This window comes from Ambystoma mexicanum, chromosome 5p (assembly GCF_040938575.1).
Source record: "Ambystoma mexicanum isolate Mex_15411 chromosome 5p, UKY_AmexF1_1, whole genome shotgun sequence".
Taxonomy (NCBI): domain Eukaryota; kingdom Metazoa; phylum Chordata; class Amphibia; order Caudata; family Ambystomatidae; genus Ambystoma; species Ambystoma mexicanum.
In genome coordinates, this window is record NC_090930.1 from 256,348,393 (window position 1) to 256,370,373 (window position 21,981).

Genomic DNA, 21,981 nt, shown 5'->3' on the forward strand with positions numbered 1-21,981 from the left:
TGAAAAGAATCGCTAGGCTCGGCGCAAAAGCAGCCCCCATAGCCGTACCCTTTACTTGTAAGAAAAACTGGCCATTAAATTCAAAATAATTTTTGTTGAGAGCTATGGCCATAAGTTCCAAGATGAAGTTGTGTGGAACGCGATCCTGAGAATCATATTCCAGGAGAACTTCTCGCATGCATTCTATCGCTTGATCTTGTGGAATGCTGGTATAAAGGGATTGGATATCCATTGTCACCAGTAGTTGGGTAGTGTTGTCAAATTCAAGATTTTCAAAAATAGTAATAGTGTCAGTCGTATCTCTGAGGTATGTCTCAGTTTTTACGCTAATAGGTTTCAGAAATACGTCAATAAATTTGCACAGTGGTTCTAAAATCGAACCACAGCCTGACACTATTGGTCTTCCGGGTGGGTTTTCCTGATTTTTATGTATCTTAGGTAAAGAATACATAGTCGGAATACGACTTTGACTGGTAATGAGAAATTTGGATTCTTTTTCCGTAATCCATTTGCGATCTAAAGCAAATTGTACTACGCTTTCAATTTCTGTACGAATGTCTCGGGTGGGATCCTTCCTGAGTTTCTTGTAGCTGACATCATCTTGTAATAACGTGTCCATCATGTTGATATATTGAGCCTTAGACATAACTACAATTCCACCTCCCTATTGCCTGCATGCTGTGGGACTTTTCACAAGACACAGCCACCTGGCCTGTGCTAGTAGGTGTTCCAGCTTGATCCTCATCCTGGGACTCCTCACCTGCAACAGATCAGACAACAACATCATACACCTCAATATTTACGTACATAGCCTACAATATTCATACATTGTCCCACAATACATCAGAATCACATGCATTCTAACAGGTGACTGGCCCATTACTTCAATCCAATATGACACAGGGCACATCACATGCTGTAAAAGTAAAACAAACATGCTCCATGGAGTTGCCCTTCACTGCTGATGTTCTGCACACCATCATGTCTGTGATTTGCAGTTGGAAATTCCTCCAATGCACATGGCACTTTCATCACATCAAACACATGTAATGCACTTGATTATTCCAAAGTTGGTTTCACTGTGCATACCATGCAAGGCCCATGTAATGGAGCCTGGCCTGCAAGATTTTGTGGGCATGATGTGTGTGCAGCACATCTAAAGCACACACTCCATAGATACTGGGCCTCATTCCGAGTATGGCGGTAAGGGATAGCGGCCACCGCTAACGAGAGCGGTGGCGGTAATCCCTTACCGCCATACTCCGAGTTCCCTTAGCGCCATGGTGCTTTTAACACCTGCTTTTAGCAGGCGTTAAATACCATGGCGCTAAGGGACCTTGATGTTAATTACGCCACCGTAATTTACGGTGGCGTAATTGACGCCTTCCCCACTCCCATTATGCCCTATGGGGCAAGAATGGGAATGGGGAAGGGTAAATGGGGATTGGGGAATTACCGCCCCGCCAACCTTGGAATGGGGCGGTAATTCCGCCAACCACCAAGGCGCTGCCGGTCCGGGTACGGCGTCAACCAAGGCGTTAATAGCGCCATTGGTTAGCGCCGTACTCGGAATGAGGCCCACTGTCTACAAACCACTGACACAACATAATCCCAGCATTTCCACTTTATTACTCCACATACTTTGAGTCTGACTCTCATTCCCTGGCCAAGCACCAGAAGAGACCCAGCTCCCCATTTCACAGTATAATAATGTTGACCCCTGACAAAAGCCACATTGTTCCAATTAACCATAATCAGACTTTAGAAAAGTAATTGACATGGGCTAGCCAGTGTGTGCTTACCACTCAGAGTTTGGCCAAGCCATGTTGACTGACATTCCATCACTGCCACCTCAGGATTGTCAGTGAAAACAGGACAGCATATGATATGTGAACCATTCATTGTGCCGCCTACTAGCCCAGAAGCTGCCAGGGTCACTCTTGACACGACTCCTGTATGGACTAGGGATGTAACAGTATAACGGTATGCCGTTAAAGATACCGTGAACAAATTAATTGATCAATAATAACCGTCACACTGTTTATACCGGTATACCGTTTATACCGTTAAGCCGTTAAGTGTGCTTTTCAATCTGATTCGGAAAGGCTGCAGTCCCGGTCTTGCACGGTTGGATATGCCGTCTGCCAAGGGGGCCTTGTTTGGCAGACAAGAGCATAGGGAAAGTGAGGCCACATTAGTAAATGCAGCTTTGCTGCTGTGACTGATCTTTCTCTGTGATCAGTAGAGTCGGGTCAAAGATAAGCCGACTTTGTGCAAATCGTGTTGAAAGTTGCCCAGTGCTTAAACCTTTGTGTTCCCCATGCAAAGCTGGTAACAATGAGCTGACTGACTGGCTCTATAAGCATACCGAGACTCCAGTTCATAGACTCCGCCAGACCTGGATTTCATGGGCAAACTAGAACAATGTTATTTTGTTTCAGGCATATTTATTTGAAAGGCAGCATACAGATTTTAAAAATGTTCACACAGTCATGCTACTCCGCGCTACAGTTCAGATCTTCTATGGGAATTGTCCAGATTTTCAATTTGTATTTAGCAAGACCACAGGGACATCACGAGGGTGAGCTGAGGGCCTGAACTGAAAGTGAGCATTTAAATTTTCCTTTTGTTTGTATGTAAACAAATGTAATAAAACGTTCAGTGACTTGTAAAACAGTGCTTAGAAACTACTCAGCTAGCAGGAGCTGAAATGTATCAATTCAGCCTGGCCTGGCATCATGTGTCATTAGTTCAGTAATTTAAGGTCGTACTGCACTGAGCAAACACACATTGGAACAGCTCTTGATCTGGCTGTGCAAATTGTAAAGAAAAAAAAAAAAAAAACGCCCAGTGAAGTCATGCACATCGAATTACTCTCCCCAAGGGTTAGGTTCAAGGAACTTAAGTTTCTCATGGGCATGGATCGCATAGCCATCCAGTTCTGTTTTAGCTTAGAATTCTGGGATTTGTAGTTTTCCCACCGATTTGAAAGATGGGGAACTACACATCTCAGAATTCGAAGGGGGGAATGAACTGGATGCCCTTCTGATGCATGTCCACAAACAACTTTAGCTCTGTAGACCAGGCATGGACTGGCCTTTAGGGCAATAGGCCCATGGCCGAACCAAAAATGCAAAAGGCTTGTGTGGGTCAGTTTTTTGGGTCAAAGTGGGGCACTTTTTTGGCCAAAGTGGGCCAGTTTGATGCGTGACTTCACTATGCGGCTAATAGTTTTGACCACTGTTGTTCGTGCCCTCCTACCTTACACGCACCTGGATACTGCTCAACGCCTTCACACATACCTCTGTCCTACCCCCCTTCGCAGCCATCCCGTCGATAGCGCTGTCGGTAGGTTGAGATTTGCCATGCTGCATCCCTCTTTACTGTAAACACTTTACCATCATTTTTTATTCTCTGCATGCTTGACCGCACCTACCTGTCTGCCCAACCTGATCTACATGCTCTCCATTGAACTTCTGTACTGCCTTTACCACTAGCCTTACACTATGACACTCGCTAACTCTTGAACTTAGGTTGCTGCACCTATTGTTACCTCATATTGCTATGGTCCGCCATGATCAATGACCTGTGTGCTGCCCGTGATTATAGTCTATAGACCTAAGCCATCTGCAGCCATTTATAGGATCCTGCTACGGTGCTGCTGGCCTGCTATGCATACTCTCCAAGCCGCACTAGGTCAGCCCTCTCTGGGGTTTTCACTTAATTGACCCTGCCGCAGCAACCCTATTTGTGCTGTGCCCTAAGGTCGCCTACAGACCATTCCAATTGTGTTGTGCCTTAAGGTCGCTTACAGACCATTCCAACTGTGTTGTGTCTTAAGGTCGCTTACAGACCATTCCAACTGTGTTGTGCCTTAAGGTCGCTTACAGACCATTCAATTGTAGGTTAAAACTGCATTTAGTGATATGTTTCTAGTCGCTAAAATGGAACTTAGAACTTAACTATGTTTTTAGTCTCTTAAGGTCTAGTTTAGTGTCTTAAGGTCGCTTACAGACCATTCCAATTGTGTTGTGCCTTAAGGTCGCTTACAGACCATTCAATTGTAGGTAAAATTGCATTTAGTGATATGTTTCTAGTCGCTAAAATGGAACTTAGAACGTAACTGTGTTTTTAGTCGCATTTTACAATGGCATACCTTTAGTTTAAAGCTGAATCTAGCTGTGCCTTGATTCGCATTCCGCAACTCCCTATCTTCAGGTTAATAGCGAAAGCTAAATCTAACTGTGCGGCTAACTAGCTGACTTAGTCAGCTAGCATGTACTCTCCAAAACCAAACAAACCAAGTATCATTGCACTAGATAGGACAGCTAAGTTACCCCTCTACGCTGCCTCCCTCATCATATTAGTGATATTATCACTCCCCTACCTTACCATGCCTATTTCTCAACAAACCATTGAACCTTTAGCAAACCAGTATCAAGATGATACTACCACATACAGGCCCTGTAGTACCACAGACAGAAACCTCAAACTTCGTGCTCGCCTACCAAAATTGTACGAACTACCAGCAAAGCAAATTAAACAAATCAACTTCCTAAAAATGAAAACCACTGCAGAACACACTAGGAAAGCTCATATCCCTAAAAGACCCACACAAAAATGCTCCAAACCTACCATTATAGCAAGCACCATGCTCACTAAACATCACATCAAAGGTGCACTCATAAATGCTAGGTCACTAGTCGCTCATGCTACAGAAATCTCAGATATTATTCTCGGACACCACCTAGACTTCCTGTCCATATCGGAATCATGGCTTCACGATGCAGCGGGTCCCGCCCTCTCCTTAGCAGTTCCCTACAATTATACCATCATACGAGCTGACAGACACACCTCCCCAGGTGGGGGTCTAGCCATTATAGCCAAGATCAGTCTTGACATAAGAGTCTCCACATCCCCCATCACGAAATCTTGTGAATGCCTCTCGGTCAAAATAGCCACCGCCAGCTCCCAAACATTAAACATCGTCCTGCTCTACAGACCTCCTGGTCCTATTGGCACCCTTGTTGAGGACCTCTCCACCACCCTGTCCAACAATTTGAAAAACACCTCCCAAACTATAGTGCTAGGAGACTTCAACCTAGGCTACCAGATATTAAAGACACCCAGTCCACAGCTATTGCTCTGATCCTAAAAGAGCTGGGCTTTGCCCAAAGAGTCACCTGTCCCACTCATAATAAAGGTTGCATCCTTGACTGGATAGCTGATCACAACTGTGGAGTAACCATTACAGACACTGTTCCCCAGATCTGGACGGACCACTTTCTGCTACTATTTACAGTAGATACAAACTTAGCCACAGCCAAGTCCACACCTGCCCCTCCTATATCCACGAGGAACAAAAAGCTAATAACCACGGAAAAATTGTTGCCAATCATACTACCCCAACTAAACTCGCTCCCAGCTAACACGGAGCCTGATATGCTAGTTGATCAATTCAATGAAACTATGAACTCTGCCCTTGATCACATAGCACCGCTCAAACTACGGAGTAGTAAACCGTAAAAACATCTCAACTCATGGTTCACCCCCCACCTAAAAAATCTCAGGTTAACCAAAAGAAAACTAGAATCCAAATGGAGACTTACTCCTACAGTAGAAAACAAACTAAACCTTGCAAAGATATCATCCCAATACAAAAAAGATATCCTACTAGCCAAACAGGAAACATACAATACCAGAATATCCCAATCTAAATCAAGTGTCAGAGAACTGTTCAGTATCTTGAAAGAGCTGGAAACACCCATCATTCCCCAAGAAAACTGCACCAAGGACAAAAAATGGTGCTCAGACATTCAGTTTGCCCTTACCAACAAAGTAGTCAACCTACAAACTAAAATCGCAGCCAAAAAAGCATCTCTCACACCTCAGGATGCTCTAACCCCAGCACCCCTACTTAAATCTAAACAAATAACACGTTTCTGCTTCTCCAAGGTATCTACCATTGAAGTCGAAAAAGTGATCCTGGGACTTAAACCATCCAACTGTAAAGGCGACCAATGCCCTGCCCAATTAATTAAGGATGCTGCGAGAGAACTATCGCCATTCATAACTAAACTCATCAACTCATCCTTCACTACCGGCATTGTACCGAAAAATCTTAAAGAGTCATGGGTCCTGCCACTCCTAAAGAAGCAAACCCTCGATCCTGCCATTCCCACCAATTTTAGGCCTATTATGACTGTGCCCTTTCTTTTAAAAATTTTAGACAAAGTGGCATACATGCAAATACAAAATTTCCTTGAATCCAACCACCTGCTCGGAACCCGCCAATCTGGATTCCGTCCCCAGCATGGAACAGAGACCGCCCTTATCGATCTCAAGACCCAAATAGATCAATGTAGGGACAATGGCCAAGCAGCCTTACTCCTCTTGCTAGACCTCTCAGCAGCGTTCGATTTAGTCGACCATACAGTCTTATGTAGCCACCTAGACTCTGCTGCTCACTTCTCCAAAGAGGCCATATTATGGATCAAATCCTTCCTGAATAACCGCACTATGAGAGTCTTCTCTCCATCAGCCTCAGCTGACCCGATCCCTACAACGTGCGGTGTACCCCAGGGATCTTGTGTATCACCAACCCTCTATAACATCTTCACAAAGCCGCTCTTTGATGAAATGGATCATCTGGGTATCGCCTATACTAACTATGCAGACGATACCCAGATCCTCCTTCCGCTTTCTGGAGATTACGTCGTGGATCTGGCTTTAGTGAATAAAATCTACAGCATTGTTCAGGCCTGGATGGCCACACACGGCTTATGCCTGAACGACGACAAAACTGAGCTCATAATCCTAGGCACTCCGACATACATAACTAAACTTAACACTGACTATGCCAGCTTCATTATCGATGGGAATAATATCAAAGTAGCAAAGGAAGTCAAGACCCTAGGCTTCTACCTTGACACCACCTTAAACTTCGGCAAACAAGTCAACTCCCTAGCCTCTTCTACAGCATATACTTGCAAACTCATTAGAGCCAGCAAGCCATTCCTCTCTACAGACAGCTGCATCACGCTTGCCAGAGCCCTTATACTGTCCAAACTGGACTACTGTAATGGTCTCTACATTGGGGCTAACAAACAGACTATCCAAAAAATCCAGGTCCTACAGAATAATGCCCTGAGAGCCGCGCTCAAGATCAACAGGAAAGAGCATATCTCCTCTATAAGGAGAGAATATAAATGGCTATCCACTCAGGACAAAACCCAACTCAAAATGGCCTCCCTTACTCACAAGTGCCTCAACAACATGGCACCACCCTACCTCATGGACAGGCTACACTTTCACCTAGACCAACAAGAACGGTCAATGCGAATTGCCTCTATGTCCCTCGCTTTAAACGTGCCACTATTGGAGGACATAGCTTCGCAGTCAAAGCAGCACAGCTCTTGAACTCCCTACCACATGACATAAGAGAACCCCAGCCCTTTGCGAAATTCAGGCAGAATTTGACCAAGTGGCTGAGAGCCAAGGACATCTAACTAATCCGACCTGCTTGACCTGACTGTCCCTACTGGCGATCCACCTGCATGCCCCAGCTCTGATACCTCAGTCTGTATTTTACACCATTGTATATTAATGTACGTATTCAACTATTTTATACCATTGTTTATTACTGTATATCACCTCCAGATTGTTAAGTATTCCTGTACCCTTATCACTTCTTGTCTGGACCTAGCTCCAGCCCTGCTCATTCTTGCTTATTGTATACTGTATTATGACCATGCACATGTACCTGTACATATTTTATTTATTGTAGAATGTACTATGATTATGTAGATGTACCTGTAACAAAGTTGAGCATATTCTTGTCTTGTGCGCCCTGATGCTCCAGGGCTTGGCGCGCCCTACAAATAATAAACTAAACTAAACTAAACTAAGCTGAATAAATATTCTTTTAAATGTACAATTTGCATCACATTTTAACAAAAAATCTCCCCCCTTGGGTACTATTCAAACAGTGTTCCAAAAGGAATGAATTCCCATTTGCAACTGTGGGCCACTTTTATGTTGGTGCCCGAGATAATTTTATGCCCCAGTCTGACCCTGCTGTCGACTGTGTGAACACTGGGCCTAGCAGTGCTTTCTGCTAGTAAATAAACTGCCCCCACTGTCCTCTGTAGATTTGCACATTGGCACTAGAGTGGTTGCTTGGCTTGATTCTTCACCTACCTGCCTTCTGCATATGGCACTGGACTCAAGCAGGCAGGACCGATTCTACATTCAATTTGAAGTATCCAGAGCAACGGGGGTGAAATATTTCTTAGGTCTATTCTCAATTTGTGACACCACCCATGAAAGCATTCCTCAACCTCTGAACTCGCATCACAAGGGTCCTAATGCACTCCGACCTGGGGGAAACGGTAATGATGGGGCTGTGGTGAGGTGGTGGTCTAGGCCATATTTGTGCCGATATGTATTTTAACTTTGCCATTTTCAACGTTTTTTTTTGCCACTATCTTTAAGAAGGTAAATGAGCATGTATTGCAAGAATCAAGGAAGAAATCAACAGCGCCCACTGAACGCTGTCCCTTCAGGATTACATGGTCAGTGATGACTCCGACATCAAACCTTCATAATACACCAGGCAGATGGTAAACACGCTATGGTGATTAGATCACTACACAACCTTTCGGTGTGTGTTTTGGCTATGACATTTTGACCAAAACACAAGGACTTGGGCTTTCAGACCGCACATGAGTGACCTTTCTCCCTTTAATGGGATGAAGAGTTGTCAAAACAAACTTTTTGTCACAGCAAGGGGTCATGATGCCAATGCCATGTGGTTCCAAATAAATGCAAGTCGAGGCCAATTTTCAAAGCAATGACCTGTGACTGAGCAGCAAGCTCATTGCTCAAAATGTGCATTATAAAACTTCCACTAGTCACTTTTTCATTCAAGGCGATCAACGAGTGAGTGCCATGAAAGACCAATTCTGCAGCCGCCTTAGATTCCTGGAGGATCAGCTAAATATGTGCAGAGGCAAGTTTCAAAATGCTACCTTGCTACAGCTGGAAAATCCTACCTGCGTATTCGTAAGTTAACTAAAAAGCATTTTCACAATGTAAAAAAAAAAAGTAATTTTTTTTGGTACAAGTAGTTTCAGTTGGAGCAGTTTTTAATGCCATTCTGTAAACCACACGTGCCTGACACAAAATCAATATGTTAGCAATAGGAAGAATAAATACAGTGCCAAGAAGGAAAAGGATTTATTTTGGGTTGGCGGCTTTGGGGTTTATGGGCCTCATTACGACCCGGGCGGTAACCATGGCGCTATTTGCGCCATGGTTGCCACCGGTAAACTACCGATTCCGCCATGGTGAATGGCGGAATTACCGCCCCATTCCAAGGTTTGCAGGGGCGGTAATTCCCCATTCACCATGGCCCTTCCCCATTCCCATTTGAGCCCCCATAGGAAAATTGTGGTACCGTAATTACCTCCAAAGTAAAACCAGCCATTAAAGGAGGACCCGCAAAGGGACCTCAGAATTTGGCGGTAAGGGATTATCGGTACCAGTGCCCTTACCGGTACCGGTAATCCCTTACCGCCCGGGTCGTAATGAGGCCCACCATATTTATAATGGATAATGTTTTCTAAACATATGTCCATGGGGATTTCCCTGGTTCGATCATTGAATTTACATTTAAGTCACACCGTGACATTCGCTCATCCCTGTGGGTATTTCCTGCTGCCATACAAAAGGGTAACATGTTTGTGATTACGGAACACCTTTTGGCCTGCAAGTAACCTAAAGGCTGTAACGTAAAGAGAGAGCGAGAGTGTGTTTGCGTGTGTGTGTGTATGCGCACAAGCGCACACTACCATCAGCCTCCATTGATCTGTGGCATGCAGATTATCAAGATCACAAAATGTTAATCTTCACCAGTCACCAGTGGGGGAGCTAAAGGCCTAAATGACCTCTTAAGAAAAGCTATTAAGTTTGCTTTGCCAGTCACAGCAGGGCACCCCCACCCCCTCCTCCTCTCCACACGTGTGTTTGTGTTGTTTGGTGGAAGCAAGGGGTGGCATTTCAGTGGAAAGTATGTTGAAAAGCCCAATTCTGGCCCTGGGGCCTGTTTTTGTTTGGGATGATAAATCTGACAATTTATAACCTTTAAGAAAATATTTGTTAAGATTATTTAACTCCACCTCCTATACCGTGATAACCATGATATACCGTCATTTTGCAAGAAGGTTATCGTACGCCATAAAAATAATACTGTGACACCCCTAGTATGGACAGCAGTAAAGTGTAAACCATGAAAAGCAACTACAGTGGGCCACACACCCAACCCCTGCTCTGACACGGTATCCAGTCATTGCATCGAATACAAAGCATTCAATGCCAAAAGCATCGAAAAAATGCGTCAAAAAAAAGCATTGAATGCACTTTTTTTCAAACGTAAAGGTTTTATGTGAATTATAATCGGTTTTAAGGGAGGGGTAAAAAAACAGGGGGGTCCCCCGTTAAAAAAAAAAAGAATAAAATGCATTCGATGCTTTTTTTCGTTGCTTTTTTGTACATGCTAAGGCATTCTATGCTTTGACGTTCAATGCAATCACTATAAACCCCTGACACCACCTGTAACATGGGTGTTGCATGCAAAAAGCGTATTTCCAGGTACTAATCTTCTGTTGTAAGACCAGCAGAGTCACGAGTGAAAGGGCAGCTATGCTACACGGTCCATGGGATGTTAGGTGTATCAGGCTGGAAACAACCCATAACATGGGACAGGGCATGTTCACATCACATGAGGAATGAGGGGAGGAATAGAAGGACCATGAATAATGTCCCATGGACATATGATAAAACAATAAACACATCATGCACACATGTGACACATCTGACTATATATGTGCCCATGCCTCTAATTCCCACAGCCTACCCACTTGTTATGAGGCCACTGCCCACCTCTTCCATTTCGTTCAGCTTCTCCATTTGGGGGATCCTCCACCAGACGCCTCGGCTGAATTGACATTCATACTCAACCCTTCCTTTGTTCTAGTTCAAATATCACACATGACTCATGGTGCTATCCATCATCATAATTACATATGTAATGGAGTCACACAGACCTAATCTGCTTATGCGCACCCTGCGATTGCGGTACAGATCCTGTGTCTTAGTACAACAAAAATAAAAACCACTATGTGTATGCTGCATCTTGCGATTGTGCCATATTGTGCCATTCAATTGCAGTCTACTTACGGGCTTCTTTTTCTTGTTTAATCGATGACAATGTGCGTGCCTAGCATGCATACCATGCCGTGCGGAACGTACGCGATGAGGTAACTTCCTCTACTTTTCTTTATCTGCATCCTTGTAGTATTCCTGCTTCCGCCTGTACCCGCCATCTCCTCCTGCCTTGCCTGATATTTTGCCTCTTCCTGCCTTATTTGCCTTCTCCACATGATAAATCCTGCTGCTTGGTAATCTGGCATCGGTTTCTGGACACTTGCACAGTTCTGAAGTGACCACCACAAACTGTGCACCATTTTAACATCTACTCCCCCTGACCAATGAATCTGCCACATCCGGACACCAACACATTCATTGTATCTTTTCAGTTCCTCTGTTCAGGTCTTCTGAGGACCGACTGGCCCTCATTACAATACTGGCGGTAAACCATGGCGCTTTTAGCACCATGGGTGCTGCCGATATTGTAACGAGTCCGCCAATGTTCAATGGGGAATTACCACCCCATTCCAAGGTTGGCGAGGCGGTAATTCCCCATTGAACATTGGCCCTTCCCCATTCCCATTTTTGCCCCATAGGGCTCAATGGGACTGGGGAAGGCGGTAATTACGGTACAGCTAATTGCGGTACCGTAATTACCTCGAGAGTCCCTTTGCGGGCCCCTACTTTAACGGCTGGTCCAGACCAGCCGTTAAGGTCGGGTCCAGCAAAGGGACCTCGTAATTAGGCGCTAAGGAGGGGTTAATGGCGCTGCAGCCTTTTACGGTGCCGTTAACCCCTTAGCACCAGGGTCGTACTGACCCCAACTGTCACCCCTTACATCCTCACCTCGGCAATGGCTGCTACTTCAACTCAAACCACCAAGGTGGTGAGGTTGAGTGCTGTAAACTTCACATCCTATGAATTGGCATATTGGGTGACCAGGTTCTGTGCCATTAAGTGTCACTCTTTCATGCTGAAAAGCAGTTTGGGGCCCTTGGGGCGTCTGCCCATCAAAGGCTCTGGGACTACATCACGGCTGCCAACAATGTGGAGGTGTTGCTGTCCATAATGTTGGCAACATCATGAAGGGCTGGGATTACATGAGGATCTGGAGCCAGAAGAAGGCAAGGGCGACTGTTGAGGCAGGACACAGTCTCAAGGTCCATTTTTGTGCCCGCCATTGTGTAACACTGGTAAGGGTCCGGATCATGGAGAAGGTGAACCCAGCTCTTCGTGCTCAAGCCTTTGACCTGCAGGGCAGGATCCAAGCTGCTGGTAGGTACACAAAGGGATTTGGCTAATGCATTGTAACAGAGTCAACGATGAGATGGCATGAAGGATGGCAGAGAGTATATCTACCACTAGCTGTGTGGTGTCAAACATGTTAGTTGCATGGTGGCTCATTGTCATACTGCAATAATAGTAAGGGACACATAGGTCTGGTGGGCACACATTGGGTTTGAGTATATGTAGTGAAGTAGTGGAAGCAAGCTCTGGCTGCTGTTCAAAGCACATGTCCATTTCATTTTTAGAAACACCTGTGTCCATGTGTTGCTCTTCAGTAATATTCACATGAAGTGCTGTGATGCCCTCACAACTAAAGACATATCCTCTAGTCATCTGCTCACACTTCTATCATCTGGTGCTTCATGATGCATGCATGAACGGGATTGTGGCCATGGGGGCTGAAAGAGGTGAATGTGACAGAAGTGTAGATGGTCAAACGTGAATACATTACATGAATTTCATTCTTTTGTTTTACAGGAGGCCATGGCTGAGGGTTGTCTAATACCCTGCAGAGTGCCTGATGGGTCCTGTGTCCCCCCACCTTATTTAACACCTTTACTCTTCCCCTTTTTGAGATGCTGGATGTTGAAAATATAATGCACACCAGCTATGCTGACAACACACATGTCTCATTCCACTCTCAGGCAATTATAGTCTAGACACCAACACAATCAATTGCATTTATTGCATACTAGCTTGCGTCACATCAAGACAGAATTGTGCATACTAGCTTGCATCACGTCTAGACAGAAATGTGAATATTGGCTTGCATCACACTAAACAGAAATGCAAATAACAACCATTTGTCACATCTAGGTGAACTGTGTCAGTCAGCCATTTGTCACACTGAGAGCACTGCATTAGTCAAACATTTTGTCATCTCTGGGAAAACTGTGTTGCTTAGCCATTACTTGCATCTGGTTGAACTAATACTAACACTTAATCCTTCGCATACACCTCTCACATACTGCACTAAAAACAACCAAAACTCCTCAGCAAACCGCATGTACTTCACAACACTGCAATAACAAAACTTTGCACACATAACCTTGCACAACATTACACAATGGCCGCCTTTCGAATCTCGCACCATACTCAGTGAACTGTCCATATGAAGATGAAGCTGCCAACAGTACATCACTGGTCCCTTGCTCTTTTCCCGCTCCTCCCACTAACTGTACCCTCTACCCTCCTTATTTTTTCACAGAACCGCCAGAGTGCTCAGAGACCACCTTTAACATTAACATTAACATTTATAGCCTTATTCACATCTGGATGATTGATAATTGGCTGCTAATAAACAACGCAGAAACATAGATCATGATCACCGGTATGGCACCCCATCTGCATAAGCTAGATGCCGGCTGCCAATCCTTTCTAATTGCAGAGTGCACCCTGGCTGCCCTGCTGAAAATTAAGACCCTTGGGGTGGTCCTTGACCAAGAGATCTGCATGAAGGCCCACATCAATAGCCTAGTTTCGGGCACCTCCTATAACATTAAACTGCTTGCACAGCTAAGGCCATGGGCCTCATTACGAGTTCGCCGAATCGGAACCTGCAGATTCCGTGACGATGGTGACACCATGTCCACGACCACAGAGTCGCAGAATCAACGGGCGATAATGGCTTGTCGGTCGCACGCACCAGACCAACCCAGAAACGGTGTCACCGCCGGCACGTAAACACCCACGGACATGGACATATCGCCTCAAAAATCAGTGGAATAACCGTGACCGCCCCCGCCTGCACGGACACGGAATCACCGGATACAGAAACACCATGATCGCGAAAACCAGAAAGAGAGAGGTGGCCATTATTTAAACCACAATCCACTGCCATCCTCACAGACCACAGGCCACATCACCTTAAACAAATAACTCTGGGTTGCGAGGTGCTCCTCGCAAAACACTGTGAGCGCAAAACTCTTGTATAACTGCACAAACCCACGTGGAGTACATGCCTGCGGTGGAACACAATATGCCCTTGTCAGAAAATTATATGGTCTTGTTTAATTTGCTCATTATATCTATGCCCAATTTTATTATTGGTGTGTCTTTTGCAAATAATAAGGATGTTACGAATGTGTGTGGTATTATAAGAAAAAGTGTCCATCATTTGTTGAACAGAAGAAACGTTCCTACCTTAATACAAGAATTAGTAGCTTCTGTGTCAACCAAAAAAGAGAAACTACTGTTGCCTATTTTCACAGCCATCTGTGGTTCCTCTTGTGGGTCTGGCGTGACTGGACACCTCAGATCTGTCTGTGGGCTGTCCTTTTGTGGATGTGTGCCAGGGCCTGGAATAGAGAAATTGCTGCTCTCTAGCACTGTTGTCCCTGTGTAAGTTGGTATTGGGCCATGCATTAACAAATGATTGTTCATTACAGAGCGGGGGCCTGTACATGTGTCTCTGCCTGTGTTCGGAAGCGATTTAATTCTGAAAGTGGGGGCATCTGATGCTGTATGGTACTTTGCATCATCTGAACACTTTGAGCTGCTTTGGAAATGGAGACGCATTTGGTGTCTGCTGCTGCTGCAGAACATGTTGTGTGTTCTGATAATATATAGGTTGAATTTGTTGAGAATGTATCTGGGGCTGTGAATGTTGCTGCTACTGAAACACCGGCGGCTCTCTGCCCTTGGTGTCAAATGACACTACCTGCTAGTGAATGTGACAATTGGTTTTCACATGAGTCACACCATCCCAGTCATCCATATCGATGGGTAAGCCAATAAGCGGGCAATGAGATAATTCTGTCACTTCCCAGTATGGGCGGTCAGGGTAATCCTCAACAACATCCTCATCTCATGGGGTGATGTTTGTGTAAGTACCATCCAAGTTGCTTATCCAAGCAATGTTCAGCAGTGTTGCTGACAAATGTGTGCCAAGATACCATGTAGCCTTGCACTTACAAAGCCTTTTATACTGAAGTCCTAATCCTCTACAATGGAGGGATCAGAAAAAGAGTGACCATCCATGGCCACCTCAGGTAATTGTGAGCTACACACAGTTAACTGATTTTCAGTAGAATGTGCAAATGAAGCATTGGCAGCATAGGCAGAGAGGGCAAAAAAGGGAGATTCCACTTGTGGCCATGACATTTTACATGGGGTTTTTCCCCAAAACACACATATAGTGGTCCAAAGAGTATTCAAATATGATCATCATGCTACAGCGCTTCTGCGTCCACATGGACATGTGTGATCAACTGCAAAACTGCCTGCCTATGTCCAGTGACGGGAACATTAACACTGGTGAACATCCTTCCTGCACCCATACTCCTGGTCCTTCCACCTGCAGCATTCATCCTTTATCTGACAATTAGCCACAGCTTGCTTAGCCATGGCATCTTTACCTCACCACTGAAGCCTGGGTAGTACTTGGAATTGTCAAGTAACCAAGAGTGGACCCCAAGTGGCTCATTAATTATTGCCCCGATTTGCCAGTGTAGATTTCCTTCTTTAGCATCCAGGACCACAAATTGGCTCAACAGATGTGGGCCAACATTTCATAGTTAGAAATATAGCCTCAGAGACAGGTGCTTCACAGACACAATTATCATGGGTAATGTTGTTTGGTTTGTTTGTGATGTTTTTGGCTGTTACATCATGGTGCTGCATGATGGGTAGATCACACTTGCCAGTCCCTCTTTCTGGTGTAACTGATGTTTGTATGGTGAGCACTTGCATGATAAGGCCACTCACAGACTGTCTTTGCCTGGTGCTTGGGGGGCTAGGAGAAAGCTAATACCTCCAAGTACCTCTTCCTCGTCACAATACTTACTCTATGAAGGCACTGCGCCTTTCAGCAGAACCATTTGCCAAAAGTTCATCTCTACCCCAGGCATTCTGTGTGATTGTGTCACATAATTGCTGCAATAAGTTTAGTGCTTCCTGGCATGGTACAATGTGGGCCCACAGTGCAATATTGGGCTATGCTTGTGACTTGTTGTGGGCATGTACTGTGCTACAGTGTTGCCTTAGTGCCATTGGATTTTGTGCTGATTTTATTCTGTGAATCAGTTCACTGTGCAATAGGTTTGCATAGCACAATCCTAGCAGTGGTCCCAATGCTTTGATATGATAGTTTATTTACATAGCCCCTATGCATGACTTTTGCTGTTTTGTTGTGAATTAGGCACAGCAGGAAAAAGTTGCTTGCCGGATATCTGAGAAGCTGATTTATTTGCATCTGTTCCTAAGTGTAAATATATTTTATGTATTTTTAAAATAACGAAGGATGTAAGGACCCTGTCAGCTGCACATTTTTTGAAGGGTGTATAGAATCGTAAATCCAGAGCTTGGAGTTTTAGTTACAGGTATGAGGCTAGATTTCGTCCATTATTTCCTACTTCATGCAGAACCCAATTGCCATGTATAGTAAGGAAGGATTGACAAAAATGTCTAACTAAAAGAACATATGTGTGTGCAAAATAATTAATTCTTGAGCCTGCATTTTGTCTATTGATTTGTCTTATCTGACACGGCAGAACAATCCTTGCCTACAGATTTTTTTGGACTCCTCTAGTCACACACAAGCAAACAGAACCTAAATGCCCCAAAATGGCGTTTGGCACATTAAAAGAATAAAGGGATATACAACTGTTAAGCTAGGCCAGTAATTTCTAAGTACTGCTGAGCATGCAATAATGATGTCTTTGGATTCAAGAAACAGCCATGCAATTTCCCAACAGGATCTCTTTCAACAAAACACACCCTTATATTTTTTTTTCAACTGCACTTTTAATCTGTATACAATTTAAAACATAATCCACCACAGTGAAAGCTCTAATGTGGTAACATGATTTCCTTTTCGTTGTACAGATTGTTTACATGCATTGAATGCTCATTACAACTACTATGCTTATGGTAAAAAGACAAGCTTGCCAGAGATCTATGATCTACTTTGCGACGGGGGAATCAACATCCTATTTGTCGCAGAAACCTGGCTTGCTTAAAACTACAAAGTCATACTGCACAGCTGTCTACCTGACAATTTTAAATGCATAAAGGCAAACAGAAAAGGAAAAAGAAGAGATTGACTCGCATTGGCTTACAAAGAACACTGAAATATAAAAAAACCAAACCACTGAACATCACTTGTCCTTCACCCGACCTTAGACCTACAAACAAACCTTACATGTATACTCATCCATAGACGACCGACATACGGCGCAACCTTCATAGACACCTTGGTAGAAGCAATCATGAACCTGGACATCAAACATGATCACTTGATCATTCTTAGGGACTTCAACATGTGGTTCGAAGAAGAGAACGCAAACTCACAAAAAACACTAAATAAGCAGCTTCAGACAATGAAACTACAACAGATGGTGAATGGAGCAACGCACACTGCAGGACATACTCTAGATGCCATCTTTGCCAATAAAATCCTGATCACAACAGCACCACCAATCCAAATACACTGGAGCAACCACCGTATCATACCCTTTGTGATTCAAATACCATCAAAAGCATCCAAAAAACCTGAAAAGAACTCCCCAATCTGGAGAGCCATCAAAAACAGTAACCTATAAGAAAAACTAAAACCTTTGAAGCCATTGATTGCAACCTTGGACACAACTGACACATATGAAAATACAGACCTAATCCTGAAATGTATCGCAGAAACAATTGATAGCATCTCCCTGGAAAAACCCATCATCACAATACAAAAGAGTGGCGAGATGGTTCACGCCCCACCTCAAAGCAATGAAAACAAGAAGCTGGAAACTAGAACAAGAATGAAGAATAACTATGGCCAAGCTAAAAGAATAACATGTCAAAAACAAATCTGATTATACAAATAGAAAATGAAATACTACAACGACCGTATCGCAAAAGCGACCAACACTCACAAAGTACTTTCAACATCGTAAATGAAATGAGAAAACCCATGGATGTAATAACACACCCGTGTGCTCACAAACATGAGGCAACGATATTGCATATCACTTTTAGAATAAAATCACCAACATACATCAGATCATTCAAAGTAGACCGATCAACCAGGCTGTTCACCACTTCTAACCTACCCTGGGACCACAGAACAGACTGAACAGTTTTGCCCAAATGTCAAGAGAAAAACTCTTCATCTAGGTGAACAAAAGCCACAAGGCAGGCTCCACAATGCACCCCTGTAGACTAGACATCTACAAATTGAGGGTACACCATCGAAATGCTACTTAAATCTCTTCAATCTGTCATTCTCAATGGGGAGAGTACATAAACCCTTCAAATCTGCCTACATCAAACAATTCCTCAAAGATACAATGGGGATATGGAAATCCTCTCAAACTACAGACCAATCTCAAACATTCCCTACCTAGCAAAACTATTAGAGACCTATGTCTACGAACAAATATCAGAACATGTCAAAAAAAACCAACTATTGGACCAGGCACAAGTAGGATTCAGACTCATGAAAGGAACTGAGACAGCACTATTCTTTATAACAGACAACCTAAAACCAACACAGACTCCAACATGAACTCCAAATTGATAACACTTGACTTCTCTGCAGCAGTCGATACAGTCAACAAAAACACCCTCGTCAAGAGACTGGAAGAAATAGGGATCTGTGAAACAGCGCTGTTTTGGATTACATTTTTCAAAAGAACAGAAACAGTATGGATAAAACCATTAAAATCTGCACAGCAAGACAACACCCGTAGAGTTCCACAAGGCTCCACATTATCCCTGCTACTCTTCAACATCTATCTGACGCCACTAATCAACCTCATCAAAAGACATGGCTATACATATTACAACTAGTCAGATGATATCCAAATCATCTGCAAAAACAGTGATTAACAAGAGAAGAACCCACTGCTAATACATTGTCTCAAAGAACTCTACCAATTGATCAACACTAATAACCTCAAAATTAACCCGGACAAGATGGAAGTCATGATTACACCCGACAACCAAGGAAATAACCAGTACATCCCGTGGCCCACAGAACTGGGAACGCCACCCACACTGTCCAAAGTAGTCAACAAACCTTGTAATCCTAATGGACAATGAGTTAACTCAAGAAAATCAAGTAAATGCACTAATTAAGAAATGCTTCTTCCATCTTCCCATGATCACAAAGATTCTGCTCTTCCTCTCCACACACAAGACACAGGCCATCATCTCACCCATCATGTCCAGGACAGACTATGCCAACAGCGTATACCTCGGAATGCCGGACAACTTACTGAGGAAACTACAATGAATATAAAATGCAGCTGCCAGACTTCTCCTCAAAATCTCACAAAGAGACAACATCGAACTAGCACTAAGGATGCTACACAGGCTCCCAGTCAAAACACGAATCATCTTTGAAACAATGTGCATAACACACAGAGCAATTCAAGGCCAAGGAGGGGAATTTATACAAAAGAAAATCACGATTCCAAGCCATCAAGAACACTTTGATCCAGCAATAACATTTGTCTAGAACCTAAACCATACACGAGGAAAAAACGTGTTGGATCAGCATTTTCTTGCATAGCCGTAAAACTTTGGAATCTTGCCCCAGAGAAATACGTACTATGAAAGACCATGTAAAATTCAGAAAACTTCTAAAAACCTGAGTCTTCAGCTCTGAAAATGGATGAAAATGACTGAACAACATCCGCGCACCATGAAACGAGCACACAACAGAAAAAGACATGGACAATAGGCCAGATCACAGTGGAGGGTAGGGGAGAAGAGTGCCGTCTGACTGGGAATGGTGGTTGGAGATCAGAAGCGTATCTCATCCCGATAGATCGTCAAAGGTGGAAACAGGGGAAGGAGTTGTGTCCCACTAAATCAGACCACCAACGGTGAGAAACTCATCATTCATAAATGAACGCGGCTGGATGCAGAAACCATGCAACCCACGGTTGGACCATGGAGCACAGGCAACACATCACTCCTGAAGGAACACATGGGGTTGGTAATTGCTGCACAACAGGTGAAGGGATATAGGTTGCATTTAGTCAGAACAGCGGGGTTAGGAACGGTACTCCAGCTCTCCCTTCTACATACACCTTCTCAAACTCTGAACTAAACACAACTACACCTCTACAGCACCACAAACCTCCCACATTTCACAACAGCACAACAATGAAACAAAGCAAACAAAATCTTGCCCAACACTGCATGGTGACTACCAACTGAAAAATACACCTATGCTCAGTGACCGGTTTCTCTGAGCTAAACCTGCCAACAGCACATCACAACTCTCTTGCTCTTTTTTCCTGCTCAGTCCTAGTAACATACACAATACCCTTCCTGCATTACAGATCTGCCAGAGCTCCAAGAGACCACACAGATGGCAACAGTGTGAGGTATAAGACCATTTAACAGAACATAACAAGTGCACAATACAAACTAAAATACTATAAATGTTCTAACACAGTCCATATGCTTTGTTTTTACTCAACCTTCACAACTCCAGAACATATATTGCTATTACTACTATGTGCTATTTGCACATCTCGACCGTTATTGACCTCCTCTCAGCCACTCAGTATGTTCAGGCTGCAGTCAATATCTACTGGTACTGACTGCATTCTAAACTTTCAGCCTTCAGAAGCAGACACTGTAACACCAATACAAATTCAAGGCAAGCTATCTTTAAACCAGACACTTGCTCTCTGGGAGGATCATTTCTTTTGCTGAAGCATCCTATTTGACACATCAAAGAGACAGCTAAAACATGGGAAACTACTTTCACTTTCTTATAGAGAAACTGCTTACTTTCACATGACACCTCATACTTGGACACAATGCTTAATTTGTGGGAGTGTTTGCCAGGGTCAGCCCAGGCACATATTTCTGAGTGACAGCACTTATTGTCTCACACTCCGTTCAATAATGATATGGTGTTTTGGCAATTTTATTATTTTAATTTTCAGTCACTTAAGAAACACCTATATAATCAGAGAAAAATGTTAACAATGATGGTGTTTAAAGACCCAGTTAAACATATGACTTGCATCAAGACACAACAAATACATTTGGAATTTGGAAATCAGACATCTGCCATAGTTAGTACATCCATCAACCCAAATGAGCCAGTGAGAGTTGCAGCTTTAACCCCATACATATTGACACTGAGGGTAGTAGCTGTGGATGGTGGTAACACTGAGCAGAAAGCTACCATTCCTGATATGTCATGGGTGTCCCTGAAAATGTTTGAGGCCTGCCACTTATTTCACAAATTAAGCACTTCTTGTACATGATAAAAACCACTCTGGTTTAACCAAATTTACAATTACAATGCTTATCTTATAACAACAACCTTGTTTATTAAATACTACAAAATAAAGCCACATTTAAAGTACTAACACATTTTGCCTATTTACTTTAATCACTATTAAAAAAAATTGTATGCTTCCCCATCAGCACTCCAAAAGATTTAATGCTACTACCAGTATGTGCTAATAGCCTTATAGACCTCAGCAGCGGTCATTATCACTTAGAATAATTACCATCCCCCAACTTAAC